This window comes from Crocodylus porosus, unplaced genomic scaffold (genome assembly GCF_001723895.1).
Source record: "Crocodylus porosus isolate Cpor-Errol unplaced genomic scaffold, CroPor_comp1, whole genome shotgun sequence".
Classification (NCBI taxonomy): Eukaryota; Metazoa; Chordata; order Crocodylia; family Crocodylidae; genus Crocodylus; species Crocodylus porosus.
The window spans coordinates 241,557,794-241,565,784 of NW_017728886.1; positions in this window are offsets into that span (position 1 = coordinate 241,557,794).

Genomic DNA, 7,991 nt, shown 5'->3' on the forward strand with positions numbered 1-7,991 from the left:
CCTCAGAAAACTTGTAATCTAAGCAGACAAGACAAAGTATGGAAAAAAGGAAAATATCTCATTTTATGCAGATGACAGGTTGAGGCACAGAAAGGATGAGTGATTTGGCCACAACGGTCAGACAAGAAGCCTGGCAAATGGAAACTGGATCCACATTTCCTTAATTTTTAGCCATAAAATGAGTCCAGTTTAGAATCCTCTTGGCTAATTGGTTTGTTTTTCTTGTTTTATAGTAGTTACCAACATCCTTAAGTATGCAAGTTCTGAGGAGGGATGGATAGATAACTTTTCTCCATAGTTCCTACAGTATGTTAGGATGCTTTTTCCTTTCTCCTGTTTTAGCTTTTCAAAAACTCCTGTTTAAATAAAGTGCTCTATTTACTTGGGCTCTGTACCCTAGCTGTTAAAAGGGCATGCAGTTTCTTTCCCCCAGTGCACCTGATGAATACCATTAAGTTTTCACGAAAGTCAGGCAACCTTAAAGTTACTTGTCCATTTAAATCCATGGAGCATTTTCAAAGGGGCAGGATTTCCATTGTTATATTGCAAGGAAATGTATCAAATAATTAACTCTAAAAAGAGTTGCTGTAAGTAACCCTTAGCTTTAAAATGAAAGAGTTTACCATCCACGCAACCTTACTGGCATGCAATTTTCCTGCTAAGAATACAAAATAAACATTTCAGTAACATATGTTCTTGCAGACTAACTAGCTGAGTAGGATGCCTTACTCAGGCACTAGCCTTTACTAATCCAATACAAGTCAAGGTTCCCTGTTTAAAGCTTTACAATGTATATTTCTAAAGTCAGTTCCTGGTGACTACGAGTGATCTGATTGTTAGTTTAAAGATCACATATTGCTCTCTAAATTACATCTTTATTTTTAACAAGTTAACAGTCATTTTGCAGGAGAGAATTGGATGACGGTTGTTTCCATTGTCAGAGTGTTCTGTATAGCATGAATGACGTGCCCTGCCTGGCGGCTGTGGGGGGCACGGCTGCACTGGCGGTGGTAAGCACAGAGCTCCTGCAGACACCACCAGCACTGTTGGGGGTATGGGGGCGGGAGACAGGTGGCAAGTGCTGACCAGGGGTTGGTGACCACCTGCAGGTGCTGCTGGCAGCAGCAGCCAGCAGGGATTGTGGATCGCCTGCAGATACTGCTGGTAGTGAGCAGTGACCAACCCGCATGCACTGCCAGCAGTGTCAGTAGCACCTTTTTGTAGGGGGTGTACTGCCATGCTCTGAGGGTGTGTGTGCACCCCCTGCACGTCACCCCTGCTGTATAGCTTTAGGATCATTCAGCTATTCAAGAATGGGAGTGAGAATGGATGGGTAAAAAAAATAAAACAAAAGACTATTAAGGTATTAGAATATTGCAGGTGCCGCCTGGAGGAGGTTGGAACACTGCTCAGCGCTGCGTAGCCACTTGGATTAGAAGGGGGATGGGACTAAACCAGCCTTTATAACAGAGGTGGGCAAAATACGACATATGGGCTGCATCCAGCCCGCCAGGCCATTCTATCCAGCCTGTAGGGCCCCTAAAAAATTTTGAAAATTAATATTTATCTGCTCCTGGCTGCCTGTCAAGGATGACAGAAGCCAGATGCAGTAGGACACAGCGGGAGCCAGCAGCCCAGCCGTGCCCCATCTCTAGCCATTTCCGTGTTTTTCTATGTGCACTGCTCCAGCACCATGTAGCACTGGAGCACAGGGCCCGTGCCAATACTCTGGGGCCAGAGCAGGGTGTTTGGGGAGATGGGGGGGACAAGAGGGAGGGCGGGACTGACTTGTGTGGGGTGAGTCCCACATGCATACCCTACCATACACATACACCCACACCCTGCCTCGTGCTGTCATACATGCAAACCCCTACACACACTCACACAACCCAGCCACCCACCCCACACACCCACATCCCCCATACCTATCCCCCCGACAGATATACTCACACCCTCTGCCATACCCACACACCCATAGTTCCCCCCCAAGTATAAAAAAGTAAGACTTCATTTTAAGCTATTGTGCAATCACCTCTATGTACACTACACAAACGCATATAAATCAGGGCAATTTTTTTTTAAATCAAATTAATGAATGTTCTGGATGTTCACTTTTTAGACTATAATTTGGTATTTTTCTGGTTCCAAGATGGCAAAACCCCTTGCTGAAAGGAGTACTTCGAAGGGACTTCTGGCAGCAGAGATCAGGGGTTAGGGGGTGGGACTTTCGGTCACAAGATGGCGACCTGGGGGTGGGGCACCTGTCAAGGAGTGGGGCTACCCATGCAGCCCTCAATGCCTTGCCAAAACTTGGTAAGCAGCCTTCCACGTAATTGCCTGCCCCTGCATTGTAAGGTTTGTGGCTGACCTGGGGCAGGGGTTGCCAAAGGGTGAAATGCCAGGATGCCTTTGGAGTTGCCCTTTAGAGGGGACAGACACTGGGAAAGGGGAGTTTTGTTGTTATAATTCTTCTAATTGAATAATGTGTCCTTGGGGGAAAGAGAAGGATCAGTGGGTTTTTGAGGGGGCTGTGGATGTTCTATGAAAGGTAGGTATGAGCTTGGGTGGAATAGTAGGAGGTGGGGGTGTACCCTCTTGACATGAGGCAGAGAAGTGGCAGTGGATAGGGCTGGGGAGAGATTTGTCTTTTATGGAGGTAATGATTATGGGTTGGGAAGAGTGGTTGGGTTGGGCATAGAGGGGGACATGCTCTGTAAAATAGAGGCAGGGAGTAGCAGGGCCAAGTAGTATGAGTTCAAGCGGTTGGTTTTTTTTATTCTGTCTTATTGTAATGTTTTATTCTATTTTACATTTTTTCTCTTTATTTCAAGCTTTTAAAGTCCCAAGTCTTTTTTGGGAAGAATGACGTACAAATATAATACATAAAAGCCAATTTTAGCCTCTGCATATGGACAATGAGTTTTTGAAATGGGAGAAGTTAGGAGGAAGTAACTGTCCACAAATAAAGAGAACTCATAGAGGTTGGGTGAGGTCCTGGATGACTGGAAAAGGGCAAATATAGCACCTGTCTTTATGAAAGGGAAGGAGGAGGATTGGGGGAACTATAGACCAGGCAACCTGACTTCCATAGCTGGAAAGATTATGGAGCAGGTCCTCAAGGAATCTGTAGTGGGGAGAGCAAGGTGACCAGGAACATCAAGAGCAAGTCTTGCCTGACCAACCTGATTTCCTTCCTTTCTATGACAAAGTGAACAGGCTCTGTAGATGGGAGTGGGAAAAATAGATGTGGTAAACCTTGACTTTCCCAAGCTTGCAATACTGTTTCCCATGACGTTCTCATTAACAAGCTAAGGGAATACAGACTACGGGAAAGTATTGTCAGATGGATACTTAACTGGCTGCTGATCATACTTAATGAGTAGTCATTAATGGTTCCATGTCTAATTGGAAGAAGGTATCAAGTGCAGTTCCCCAGGGGTCCGTCGGGGTTTGGTATTGTTTAGCATCTTCATTAATGAATTGGACTGTGGGATTGAGTGCACGTTTAGCTAATTCACACAAAGGTGACATCAAGTTGGGTGGAGTTGCAGATATTGTGGATGGTAGGGCTAGGATCCAAAATGAACCAGATACGGTAGTCCACGATCAGTCAGATGAGCTTCAATAAGGACAAGTGCTAAATCCAAAGAGTCTCAAAATACATAGTTCTTGATTCCCATTTTATAAAACATCTTACTTTCACTTTCAGTTTAGACTCTTCTCTTTGGACTAATGCAAAACAGTCTTGCTTATTGCAACACATAATTGAATTTAAACTGTTCTTCACTCTCTTTAAACCTTTGGAGATTTTTTTTTTTTCTTACCAACAATGTTAATTTTATTTAATTTACAGCAAAAACTGTTGGAGGTATAACTATACTTGTGTGTTTTGAAACAGAGACTATATGTAGGTTTAAAGTCAAAATGAATATCTTGAATCACTGAAGTGGGGAGACAGAGAGAAAAAAGTGCAAATCCTCTTTGTCCAAAGAAGTTTCGTTTTGGCTTGTTTAGAAAATAAACTTCCCAAAGGATTATTTGTAAATGTTTGAGAGCTTGTAGAACACAGCTGTTGTTGGTGATGCTTTCAACTATTTAATTGACACACAGCAATCTAAGTTTTGTAGGCCACTATTAAAGAACCTTTTTCCTTCACACCCTCTTCTGTCTCAAAACTGTAGTATTTTGGAAGCATTTGTTTGTGTATTTGTGCATGCTGCAATGCCTGTGTTTTAGCAAGTTATACTTTCCAGATCATCCCCTCAGCAATATGCCTATTTCCTTAATTTAATTTATGACTCCTGGCTTCTGTAGATTCCCGCTGTCCACCAGCAGTAAGGGGAGGCTGACTAGTTTAAGAATATACCAAAAACATTTTTTTCATCTAACTATAGAGGCCACATAGTGCATTTTATGCCCAGTTTTTGTTTATTTTTACGCAAAATGTATTGCAATCATTGTCAGTGGCATACTTCACTGATTTCAAAATGAAAATTCCAACGTGTATTAGTACCTAAGCTATGACACTGCTTTAAGTAGTCCTGAATGCTTTTACCCTGAGTACCCCTAGCAGAGGGTTGTTCTGTATAGGTACAGATCATGAGGAGAACTAAAAATGCTGCAGAGGGGAACCATCCTTGTGTCTAGCAAAAGCTTCCCTTTTTTGCATCTTTCCAGGATATGAGTGTGGCATATTGCATCTTCTATCCTTTGAGGGGTAGATTTAAAGTATATTCATGATACAGATCTAACTTTATATTCTGTATGCTTAAAACTGATAGGAGCAGTAGGCAACAAACAGTTGGCTAGACCAATATTTAAAAAGCTTTTTCTAATTTAACATACTAAAACTTTGCCAAGGATTGCAGGGCAGTGATGTCATGCATTTACGCTCATCTTAAACTGCAGAAAACTAATTTATTTGGATTTGAAGGTTGAATGCTTCTTTTTTTGTCGAACTTTGTCTATTGGAATAGATGAGTGGAATATAGGATTAAATTCTGGAAATAAGACATTCTTGGCATCACAATCATTTATTTAAATGTGGCCTTGACTTTAGCCTTCATTAAATTCATTCATTTAGGAGCAAACTGTCTTTGACAAGTAGGAAATGAGAGATCAGTTACAAATTTTACGGGGGGGACAGAGGAACTCAACATAACAAAAACAGTTGCTTTTTTTGCTTCATGCAAAATCACCTTCAGAATTCCAGACAGATTTAGATTTGAACCATTAGGACTGCTGCAGAAGAGAGACCATAAATATTAAAAGACCTAAACGTAAATGGAAGGGAAAACAAAAAATCCAGCTTATTCAATTTCAAAAGGACCAGCTTTGATAGGAGCTAGCTAACAAAATAAGTTGGATGGAGAAATTCAGGGTGGAAATGGATGTGATTTGTAGTCTCTTTTTATGACAGCACAAATGCTGAGCAAATAGATGTCAATACCCTTTGTTGCACCACATGAAAGGCACAAGACTGCTGCTTTATAACAGACATTTGTTACCTCACTGGCACTACCTGCTCAGCCAGACCCGTATCCTAGATCTGCTCAAGTGGGGAAAGCAGCAAGATCACACTGCTCCTTTTTCTGCACCTTCAAAAGTGGGACAAGAGGCAATGTGCATTTTGCCCAGTGAAGCAGATCAGCTGTACCATGACACATCATGGCACAACTGATCTGCTTTACTTGGCAACATCTATTTCTAGCCTCAGAGACTTGGGATTTCTTGAAATCAAAGGCACTATTGCTTTCTTACATTAGTGTCCAAGGAGGCTGGAACTTTTCTGAAGCCCTTTCCTACAAATCAGATGATTGACACTCTATTGCAAATAACTACAATGATGCTCAGGGAATGGGGGGACTTATTGGTCAAGGAAGCCATGTTTAAGAGGCTCAAAGTGTAGGGAGAAACATAAGAGTTTCCCTCAGAAGTAAGGGAGACTGTACAGAGATTTTAAATATAGCAGAGCAAGATGAAAATAATAATAAAGTGAAACTGTTATAGGGGGCATCAGTTAGAGATTAAAGATCCAGTCTGTATGGCCAGGGACAGATCCATGAGTGGTGTAGCAGGGCTGTTCTGCTCCTTAACTACAGAGTAGGGATGCCAAAGGCTAAACAATTATTCATTTAGCCGATAAGCTCAGTGATAACCAATTAGTTTGCCGGTTATCATTTAGCTTTGCAGGCACAGTCCAGCAGGGAAGGTGAGGGGGGAAAGGGAAGCCCTTCAGTGCCCTAGCAGGAATCAGAAGTTAGGCAGGCAGAAGGAGCAGGAGCGAGGGAGGAGCGAGGGTAGGGGGGGAGGGGCAAGAGGGACTGGTACCCATAACGTATGAGGTTAAAAAGGAAAACAGCACACAACCTAACAACTTGTCAGTTAAGCCATTACTTGCTGGTTCACAGGTGCTTCCTCTCTCCCAGCACAGGGCTTCAAGTGCTGGATCTGCAACTGTCCCCTCCCACTCCAGTCAAAGGGCCAGGGAGGAGCTCCCAGCAGCAGCTGTGTCTGATCTGCTGCATCATCAGTTAACCAATATAATTCGAGGAGGTTAAATGAAACATTTTTAAAACAATATTTACATCTCTACTATGTAGTAAATATTCAGTGAGCTCCCTGCTTTTAGAAAGTTTTGGCCTAAGTGGTTAGTAGATCAGAGACTCTATTACTGTTGCACAGAATTGTAAACTTTTTTTATTGTGGACAAATTTGTGCACTATTTTCTGTTTGAGGAATACATTTAGAGCAAGTATGTTTCTGTCTCAAAACGTCTTTGGTGTTTATTTGGTATTTGGCCCACTTACCATGTAATTTAGTTTTGAACAAATGTTCATTTGTAATACTGCAAAATACAGCTTTATGAAGAGCATACATACATTTGCAGCCCCTTGGCTGGAGAGCTACAAAGTTGGGACAAAGGCATGCTCTCCAGCCACAGGTTGCTCCTTTGCTCTTCCCTCCCTCTCCCCAGGAGAGCCTATCAATGTTCAGTGATTCACTGGAATCGCTGATAGTGATTGATAGGTACCAGTGTCTGCTGTTGCCACCACCATGACAGCACCACTGCCCTAGCAAGAAGACCTACTGGTCTCCCAAGACCAGCCTAGCTGCACACTGTCTAACACAGGGGTGGGCAAAATGCTTCCTGTGGACCACATGCAGCCTGCCAGGTCACATTGTCCGTCTGACAGGCCCCCCAAAAGTTTAGAAAGTTAATATTTATCTACCCCTGGCTGCCTGTCAGGCGGCCCTCGATGGCTTGCCAAAACTCAGTAAGTGGCCCTCTGCCCGAAATAATTGCCCACCCCAGACTTGTACAGCTCACCACTGAGCAGAGCTGCAGCCCCTAGTCCTAGCTTGGGTTGAAGCTCTGGTCTCTGCCAGGCTGTCATGGAGCCAGTGACATTCCCTCCCTCCTCCCCTTCGAGGGGCTGGGGGAGACTAGAGCACAGTAGCACTACATGCAACTTAACGTGGTGCCTCAAAATATAGCACCATAGATAAGTTCCCATTTCAAACAGGAATGTTTCTGCAGTGCTACATGGATATGTACATCTGTTCCCTTGACTTCTGTGGTGCTACAGAGGTATTTGAAGCATTACAAATGTAATGTCTGTCTACAGCTTTAGTTAACACATGATTTGATCATGTGCACAATAGAAATCTCAGTGATCATGCTTATGAGGGTGAAATGTTATCCATGTCTTAATGTAAATGGAGCTAATGGGGCCATCCTTTCAATACATTAAAGTAACATTGTCATTTGAATTGAACAATTCCTGTTAACTTCCATGGGCATTTAGAACAACTAGTGGTTTATTTTACCTGTCTGGTAATTGTTCAATATGAGTCAAGTCCTTTTTGAGCAAATCTCTGTACATCTAAGCAAATTTATAGTCTTTACTGTTTAGAACTCTGTTTGCAGCTTCGTCACTGTTACTTCATTACTGATAAGAATATCAGAAATAAATGAGCTATATAAAGTC